Source organism: Ambystoma mexicanum, chromosome 10, assembly GCF_040938575.1.
Source record: "Ambystoma mexicanum isolate Mex_15411 chromosome 10, UKY_AmexF1_1, whole genome shotgun sequence".
NCBI lineage: Eukaryota > Metazoa > Chordata > Amphibia > Caudata > Ambystomatidae > Ambystoma > Ambystoma mexicanum.
In genome coordinates, this window is record NC_090932.1 from 77976753 (window position 1) to 77987306 (window position 10554).

Genomic DNA, 10554 nt, shown 5'->3' on the forward strand with positions numbered 1-10554 from the left:
ACATTTGTATAGCAGTTCATTCATGTACTGGAATGAAGTCAGTAACAGAATGGTGTTTATAGCAATGCATCACCTAATGAACTATTTGGCACATGATAGTTCTTCCAATGATTTTTTGACATTTTTCTGCCAACATTATGATGACAATCCCTTGTAGAGGCAGTGCATTAAAAACTAAATGCACATGTGATGTCAACAGTGATGTCATGAATGACATTTGTGATGTCATCTTTGATGTCAGGGGTATTAGTCTTAGCAGTGCATGGTGGTGGCGCGAGTTATGGTTGCTTAGCTTACCATAACTAGGGAATTTCAGGGGGTTTTCAGTTTTACTTGTAACCAGAACGTCCCTTTAACAATGTTTTTTCACTGAATTTCATAGGTTCTTAGTAGCGCAACTCAACCATAACGTCCCTTTAACAACATTTCTTCACTGAATTTCATAGGTTTTTACCAGTTTACCCTCACGTACATATACCATACCACACACTGAATCCCCTAGCCCATGCTAATAGCAATAAGGTCCGCAGACTATTCGACTGTCCGCGGACCTGGGCAACTTCCACACTGTCCAAAAGCTCAGGGAGTACCTTACATTCTTGTAGCAAACAACAAATACACTGAACATGTTCAAAGAGCAGCACATAAATGAATTACAAACAAAAATAAACTAGAAATACTAAGTGTATACTTAAGAAACCAATAATGCAGTTCTATAGGATGTACATTATAATGGATCATACCAAAAACAAAAATAACCTATGCCTCCAGTAGAATTACCTCACTGCTGCTTTATACAAAAACTGCACAGCAAATATCAACAGCACGCCTACAAAGCACTTACAGCAAAACTGAAAAACAAACTGTTAAGTACACTACATTAATTCCTATAGTAATATACTTTCTTTAGTAGGATACATTATTTTTTTGTGTACCTTTTTTACACAGAAATGTCTAGCACCCTGGAGTGGCCTGAAGAAAATTTTCCCCGGGATGAAATGAGTGAAGACAGTTTATACTGCTGGTGCACACTGCAGTTTCAAAGTAAGCCAAGTAATGCACATTATTTCACATGTACCTAACACATTTCTTTTTCGTTAACAGTACATACAAAAAAGAATAATGCTCCAAAAACAGTACATTATGTAGCACTCCAACAATATATGGAACAACAGACACTGTGGAAAATCATCTAGTGCCCTTAGAAGAAATAATTAATCAATTATTGACCAATTTCCTTGATTTGTAAGACTTTGTAGAAAGACATATCATGGAATAAATTAAATATCACTGCCCCACGTGCACCTGTACCTCTTCTCCCTGTCCCAGTCAACCTTCCCCAAAAATTCCCCATCACCAAAAACGTTATGATGAGACTTCAATCCCTTCCTCCCCTAACACCCTACCTGTAGAAAACCCTAATTCCCCTGTATATGTCTCCATTTCTGCTTCCCCCTCTCTCTCATCATTTCTATATTTTTGTATATAAATAAAGTGATATGTATACTGTTCCTGTATGTGCCTGCTTTTATTTATTTTTAATAGGCCGTTTGTGAGTCCGCAGACAGCGCGACTGTCTGGAATGTCTGCAATTAACCTGTTCATACTGTCCACAATCAAAATGGAGGTGTTCGTAGAACACATAACCTGTCCGCATGTATGCAAAGTACGCAAAGCTGTGAAGCACCATTAATTAGTTCAGGGACCCTAGCCCTTTCCGGCAGACACCTGACCGCATGCACATTCCACTTTGGGATCCTACAAACATCGCGCCTATCTGGAACAGTCCGCCTGGGTGTCGCACTTTTAATTAGTTCAGGGACCCAAATCCTGTCCGTAGAACACCCGTACGCATGGGTACAATTGATCCCGCGCAATAGGTGTCCTATGGACAGCCGTCCCATTCGCGAAATTGTCCGCAATGTCATCATGTGACCGCACCCACACGGAGCATGCGCCCATGACCGCGGACAGTGGCCAGGGCCCCCGGACAATGAAAAAGCACATTTATGAGCAAGATCCAAGATGTTTCTCAATGAAACACCACCCTTGTAGAGGTCTCAGACTATGCCCCTACCGATCTGGATACTTTTTAGAACTTTTTGAGCCCTTTTTGTTGTTCGAAGTGTCCGCGGACAGCGTGGCTGTACGCAAAGCACTCCCCAGCACCTATATTAAAGGCCACCCCCCAGAGCTGCTCCTCATTCAGTCTTTCTGTCTAAGGCAGAGCACTACTGCAGATTGGTGATTTTTGCAAGCCTTGCTGGACCTGCTTTTGCCCCTGCCTTAATTCCTTTTGGAAAATACCAGGAATTCTTTTGGCTCCTTTCTGCTGATCAAAACTATTCATCTTTTGCTAATCCTCATTCCTGACAGCTGTCCTGATGGCATCCATGACTGCTGCTGCTACTGGTGCTACTTCTGTCTGCGCACCACCCCCCGCCCCCTCCACCACCACCTTCCCAAGGGCCTGGAGAGGGGAACAGGTGTGGAGATGTAGAGAGGGATGAAGAGAATGACGAGGAAGACGTAGTGGATGCCCTTACTACTGCCAGCCAGCATGAGTCTTGGGTGTGGAGGCTGTTTACCACTGTTGGAGGGGTACCCAAAGCATGGGCACACAAGGCGCACTGCACGGAGTGCCACATGGAGCTCAGTTGTGGCAAACCGGGTTTCTACAGCTACAGAACCACTTCCATTTTTTATTTATTTAAATGTATAGAGCGCACTACAGCCCTCAGGCATCGAGGCGCTGTGAAAGGACATGAATGAAGGCTTGATTCAGGGTTACAAGAATACGGCCCACAAAAGGTACTTAATGCATAGTGATCAGTTACAGTTAAAATTACAAGGAAACAGACAGTGTGTGCAGCAGCTATCGACTGTGCAAGGGAAAACAAGAGCCTAGTTTTGATAGCTTTTCTGAAGGCTGCAGGAGAGACAATCTGACAGTGTTCCGGTGGGAGAGAGTTCCAGAAGGTAGCAGCCATATTTGGGAAGCTCGTGCCACCCGCCCGCACTGTGTGTGTGCTGGGCGCCGTTATTCTGTTGGTGTAGGCCACTCTCGATGGTCTGGAGGTAGTGTGGGGGGCAATTCTGTGGGCTCGGTAAGGGGGGCCAACCCGTGAAGGCATTTGTGCGTCAAGGTGAGTGTTTTGAAAACAATCCTTTCCTTGACGGGAAGCCAGTGGACTTTCCTCCTGACTTCCGAAATGTGGTCTTTTCTCGAAATGCCCGCGGCGGCTCTCAGGGCGTTATTATGAGCAAGTTGGAGTTTGGCCAAGTTCTTGTGAGAGGTCCCTACAAAGAGCACATTGCAGTAGTCAATCCTAGAGCCAATGATCACCCTTGTAATGGTGAGGCAGTTCTCTTTGGTGAGGAAGGGTCTGGCTGCATTAAGAAGTTTGGAATGGTACGCTGAGGCAGACGCAACAGCATTAACCTGTCTATTCATGGTTAGGTCAGGTTCGATGTACACACCCAGAGTCTTGATTACTTGGGAGACAGCAATAGGAATGTTGTCAACAGTAAAGGAACAGTATTGCTTACCCAGTTTACCCAAGGTACATGAGGATCCAATTAACATAAGTTTGGTCTTCTAACTATTGAGACATAACCAGTTCTCTGCCATCCAGGATTGGATTGTAGAGTAGATGGAATTGAGGGTGTTGCGGTTGGCCAGATAATCACCTGAGAGGGGATCAGCACTTGGGTATCATCCGCATAGTTGGGATATGAGATGCCCAATTAGTCCAAGATTTTGAATAGTGGAATTATAAAAAGGTTGTATAGTGTGGGAGCAATGCAAGAGCCCTGTGGGACCCCGCATTTGATGAGACTCGGGTTGACACAAGAGAATTCAGAGAAAACCTTCATGACTCTGTCCTGTAGGAAGGAGGTTATGTGGCGACACCTGAGGTCGTACTATAAGGCGGCAGTTCGGAGGGTTGTCCCCTTTGAACAAGGTATTAGGTTGAGGTCCTTTACAACATCCTCCAAATCTGCTCCTGTCACCACAAGAGACACTCCTGTGGGACAACGTATACCTGAACCACTTACGTGGCACAGTAGACCCTTACCTTTCAAGGGTCACTGTATTGTGTATGTACTGCAACGTGGTACGCTGCAGGGGGGAACAATTTTGAAGTGCTTTCGAGGCTTTGGTCCAGGAGCATTAGAAAGAGTGCCACATACCCAAGTGAGGCCCACCCAACATCTTCCTCTCTCCATTTGCTCTTTCTTATCCCTGTAGTTGGTGCTCCTCCCTACTTTCCCTTCTCTTCCTTTGCTTATGTATCATGTCTGAAAAACAAAAATAAAATACAAAACAACAAAAACCCCCAAAAAAGGCTCTTTTCAGAGCCACCTTTCACAGTTTAAAACTAGAAGTGCCAATGAAATGGTGCAGGGCCCAAGTTATTTTTAAAGGTCCGTGGACATTTAACATTTTTGGGGTATTGCACTCTTTTCCGAGAGGAAGTGGTGGCTCTGAAAAGAGCCTTTTTGTAGTGTTTTTGTGTTTTTCAAAAAGTTCAAGTTGTCAACACCTACTGGAAAAAGGATTGCTATACTTCCAAAAAGGGTCGGAATGCATTTTGTATATTTCGCTGAAAAATCTGATTCCCAGAATCAGTAAGATGGCTCCATCTCTGTGAAAAATGTTTGTGCTACGAAACATAATATTTTCATTGTGAAAAGAGGACATGCCAACATCTCTCAAAAAGCGCAAACAGTCTTTTTGACATTGCATCTTGCTTTCTCCATTTGCAGACCACATTTGTCTCTGTGCAATATGCAATATGAGAAAAAATTACTCAGAGTTTGGAAACATGTCCATGACTTTCCCAAGTCCTTCTTTCATTGCAAACCGCTAGGAGATTCCAGTAATATGCCCTAAACTGTTCCCTCCACAATGAATAATAATAAAGTCTGGATGACGGTGTGTCATCAAAGTGGCACAAAGAGGAACAAAATCCAGCCACTTCATTCCACGCACTCCATGCCACTGCACATCCACATGAGGGCATCCAAGATGTGCAGCCATTCCACAGCACTCTGCATGCACCTCCAACCAATTTATCCAAGAGTCGCCCAAAATCCAGACACTCTGCCTTCTGAAAGACACAGATATAGCTATCTACTCTCCTCTCAGCAAACAGACTTTCTGCCAAAGTCTCTCCTTACATTACACCCAGTAAACCTTTTTGACCAATCCCTTGGCCTGCACAGTCATTTGCATGCCTGCCAGCCTCAAAATACCTGTATGTAACACGTGCAATCTGCGGACTACCGCAGTGTTCGCAGACATATCGTTAAATCTGTGAGGGTGGTGAAAGAAAATGTTAGCAGGCTACTCCATTTCCTCTTTGATGGTGGTTCTGAAAAGAGCCTTTTTTAAAGGTACTTCTAAAGAAACACCTTTAATCATTTTTTTCACTTATTTTCCTCCAAATGTCTCCACATTATCCTCTGTAAAGCATTCCTTATATTTTCAAATAACATGGCATTTCCCAGTATGGATAAAGAAATGCCATCTGCTTTGAAATAATGACCATTAACAATCAATATTGTCATTATTACAAGACAACATCCCAGCTCTAAACAAGAAAACAGACATGCCTTTGTTAACCAAACACCTTGCACCATTTTGCTGGGGACAGAAAACCTTACAATTGTCCCATACTACCCTAGGTAGCATTTCAGAAAAAATAACCGTGGCACTTGCAAGAACCACCATCACTGCCTGAACCAATCTTTCAAGAGATCTCAACAAAGTAGGAACACTGATGTATCCCAAATGGACAGCACCCCAATGCAGTACCACTACATCTGGATTGTTCCACATGGAGAAACTCTTACAAACTCCAACCACTGCCTGCATATTGGAACCAGGCACAGTTGACCACAAAACCTCCACTCCTTCAAAACCAAAATGGGCAGCCATATCTTTAGACTTACAATACCTCTCTAAAACATTTACAAACAGATATCCAACGACCAACACCCTTACTTTCTTGACCTCTGCCATCTTCACTATACACAGCCTCTCTTCCATCAAAGAACAACTTCAAGACCTTATTGACTAATACCCACAGTCCCCTTTCCATGCCAGGCATTCTGAAAAGCCCTGTATGTGGCACGCCCTGTCCATGGACTTCCGCAGTGTCCACGGACCCTGTAACACAGGGGAGGCCCTTTTTCCCTTTCCACATCAATCTCTGCACCACTCTCACATTGGCTACACATAAACAGTCACACAACCATTCACCAATCACATCCAAGAACTCTACATCTAACTCTGTCATCACAATTCAGCACTTTAGATGAGCTGTTCATCATTCTGAGTACAAGCCTCCTGTGATTGCAAAGCACCTACAGCTAAAACTACTGTAAAATTCTCCAAGATTTCTCTTTCCACATTCATCCACATCTACATACATCAATACAAACTACGGGCATGGATATTGTGTGTACAGTACATTTGCAACGCTTTCATAAATGCATGGGAACAGGGTACCTGCCACTGACCCTGCATAATCTGCAAACAAGCATACTGTCATTTCTCCCATTTCCTATAATTAAATTCACTTACAAATCTGTCTGCTTTCCAAGTTTTAATTTGGATAGGCTGGAGGGGGCGGAGAAGAGGGTGGATTGAGGAAGAGGCTATTGCAGTAGTCTAACCTAGAGAGAACCAGAGCTCTAGAGACGTTGAGCTTCTGGGGAAAAGTGAGGAAAAGTAGGATACCACTGAAGAGGTGGAGTTGAAAGTGGGCCTTCTTGGCAAGGTCCAAGATGTGAAGGAAAAAAAGAGAGAGAGGAGTCGAAGAGGACTCCAAGGTTTCTTGCTTCAGATGCAGGAGAAGGGGGAGAGCTAATAGAGGCTGGTAAGAATGAATACTGGAAAGAGGGAGTGGGAGTTCCAATAGGAAGGATCACAGTTGTGCTGGCATTAAGGCAGAGACTATTGAGCCTGTTTATATAGAAAAACCAAAGTGATTTTATTTTTAGGAAAATTGCCTGTTCCCACTGAGCAATAAAACACTTTTTGTCCCCTAGATGTTTGGACCAATAGGCTTGGAGTCACAGAAGGATTTCCAGGCGTAGCAAGGGAATGGCTAGATGTAGCAGCTGCCACCACTGGCTGCCCCTTAATGATATTAATAAAGTAGGTGACAAGCAAAAGGCTAGGGAAGGACTGGGGATACTGGGAGTCCCACCATACACATCCTTTGGGGCCTAATTCACATAGCAGGTGGTGACCATGGATCCCAAGTTCTCGCCAGTCACACACCCTAACATCAACATCAGTCATTGAGCTTTGTCACAGAGTAGTGTCCCTCAGCGGTGAAAATGTGATTCAGTATGAGATGTATAATTCTCTTAGGAAGTTTATGGGCCTCATTACAACTCAGGCAGTAGCCATGGCGTTAAAAATGGCACGGCTGCCGCCGGAGTTGCATTTTTTTCCGGCACCCGTGAATGGGAAAGAACCAGGTCATGCTGAGCTCGGCGGACCCGGTAATTGCCCATTTGCGGGTGCCGGAATCAAGGGCCTCCTGATCCCCATTCTGCCCCATAGGGCTGAATGGGGATGGGGACGTCGGATGCACCGGCACATTCAGAGTTGTGCCGGTGCATCGGACATGCTCTGCTTGCGGGTGCCGTTACACCCGCCAAGAAAAACCTGGCGTGTGAGACGGCACCCGCGAGCAGAGCTCATATTATGGCGGTCCGGGAACTAGGGTACCGGTACCAGAGTACCGCCATGCTCATAATGAGGCCCTATGTGTTGGAAACATCCATGCACAGCCCTTGGACCCCAGTGGAATGACTGGTGTTGCATCAATCATTTTCATTGTCACAATATTATCCTAAGGCTGTGTGAATCAGTATATATGCTTCAATGTTAAAAACATTTAAATGTTGGGGTGAGTTTTATGAAGAGTGAAATGAGCACCAAGCTCGGTGTGCATTTCGTACTTGGTTATTCACGCATGCAGCCTTTTTTTTTATCACAGACACATTTGTCACATATAAAGATATGTGGTCATTCTTACGGTTCCCAAAATGCTCTTTGATTTTATGCAAAGTAGGATGGAACTCTCACTGGTGGTATTTGCCCCTTTCACATTTCTCATAGGGGTATTTCAAATGAGCACATTAATAATGTACCAGACTGTCAAACTAGGACAACCTATCAGAAAATAATGTACATGATTGTTCTAGGGTTTGATAGTGTGTTTTCATCTGTAGGACAAATGTGCTGTACTTAGTATGACTAATAAATACTAAAATGGATCATTAGCTTAACTCAAGCAAGGTTTTATGCGCTTTAAAACTACTCCAGTTATGCGCTAGCACAGTACAAAACCGTAATGACCGTAATAATAAGAAGAAGAAGAAAAACATTTTAGTTTTGAAAAGAGCCAGTTTACAGTGTTAGTAGAATTGAATGCTTGGTTTTACTAGGTGCTTTTGCCTAAAAACACAGCCCATTCCTCAAGATAGCGGCTGTCGTCAACGTCTGGAGACAAAAGTGCCCCTGACAACATGACTCTAACACACATAGAAAAAACAGACATGGAGTGAGACCGAGGAAGAGAGTGAGAATGTACCAGATCAGCATATGACTCACCAGGTACAGCTAGTAATTTGGTATACACAGCGGCCGTTTACCACCGGGCCTAAGGCTCTCTACAAATGCATGAATAAATAAATAAATTACTGTTACCGCAAACTAGAAATCTGAATTCAAGATTTTTAAAGTTCCATTTTCTTTTATTGTTCTATTATTCCAGTGTCATTTTAATGTTCTATGTCTTCCTTTTAACCCTCCAACTGTTTAGTGCAAATCTCTCTCCCTTTTGTCATTTAAAAATATTTACTGTCATTGTTCGGGAATTTCAAACTTAAGGTTTCAAACTGTTCACCTATAACCAATCTCGAGCCTGGGTATCAAAGACATTGGGCCTCAATACGAGGCTGGCAGTAGCCGTGCCTGTAGTTCAGGCACGGCTGCCGCCTGCATTCATTTTTTTCCAGCGCCCAGAAAAGGGCATTTACCGGGTCATTACAACCTTGACAGACCCGGTAATTGCCCTTTTTTGGGCGCCGGTAAAAATTCTTCCCCATTCCCATTGAGCCCCGTAGGGCGGGAGGGTGGTAGAAACGGTACCGTTAATAATGGTACTGGTGCTAGAGTCCTTTTCTGCTCACGGGTGCCGGTACGGCCACCAGGTCAGACCTGGTGGCTCCAAAGGATCCCCCGCGAGCAGCGCCATAGCCAATCAGTGGCTTAAATCTCAAAATCCAAGCCCATGTTATGAACAAGCTGAGAGCTGCTGGAACTCCTTCCGGTCATCACCTCCAGCTCATCGCCTCCATCAGTCCCCACTCACCTGATTTCGGTGTTGGCAATGGCAGTACCACAGCTGCCACTCCTAGATTCCGGGCTGCCATAGAAATGGAAGAGGGGCTCCGCATGGAGCACTGCCATCCATTTCCATGGTGGCCATCTTGGGAGAGTATTTCTTTTTGAAAAAACTGTTCCCGGCAAGCACACAGCCTGATTTCTCAAACAAATATATTGCTATCAGCACCCTGGTTTAAATACCCGGGGTGCTAATAGCAATAATATACCCCACCTGCAGGCTTGACAAGCTGGTAAATGCATCGGGCTGGTTGATAGGACCGTCATTCCGCTGAAGCCTATAACTTGTACCCTGGGCCATTAACGACCCGTGATGCCTGCAGGAGGGTTATTATTGCTATCATTCCCATTATATGCTGGCTATTATATGCTAGCAATAACTGCTAATTGTTGGTTCTCCCTGTGTTGGGCATGTGTTGGTAATAGTTGTCAAATGGTGAGTGCACCAGGGGATACACGATTTTAATGCCTGACATGTACCTGGGCAATGCCTATAAAATCAGCCAAAACCATTGACTTTGTCAAAACTAAAACTTGTTCATACATGGTGCTAAAACTCCACATATTATTGGAAATGTTCTCAGGTTGCAGATGTGCTCTCTCTGCGGTGCCACCAGGGTATTCCACAACCTAACTTTAAAATAGTTTTAAAACTGAAGGTAGTGGAGAAATTTTAGATTTGTTGTTTCCCTTAAAAATTCTAGGAGAGTATAATTTGCTATTCCCCCTCTATCCCTACAAAATTTGGGGAATGTGTTTGATGTTAGCCCTGCATAGGTGGAGTGTACACAAAGTGACTCCCTGCAGCAGTAAAAGTAATTGTTCCTCACTCCTTGTTTTAGTCAACGCTGGATAATCCTGTTCACACCCTGCTTTTAAAGCCACAACATAACCCTGGCGGACTCTGGTAATGGGACACATCCCTGCTGCTGTGAGACTCAAATGTGATGAGTGGTAGTAGTCCTATAACACTCCAACACTGAAAAGACGGCACAGGCTCCGCTGGAGTCTACAGGTAGTTTTTAATGGCCATTGACATGTGAAGCCATTCTATTGCAGGCATTGGCACGCAAGGCAGTGAGTCAGCCTTTCTGAGGAGCTCAAGGAACTTTCACAGTCAA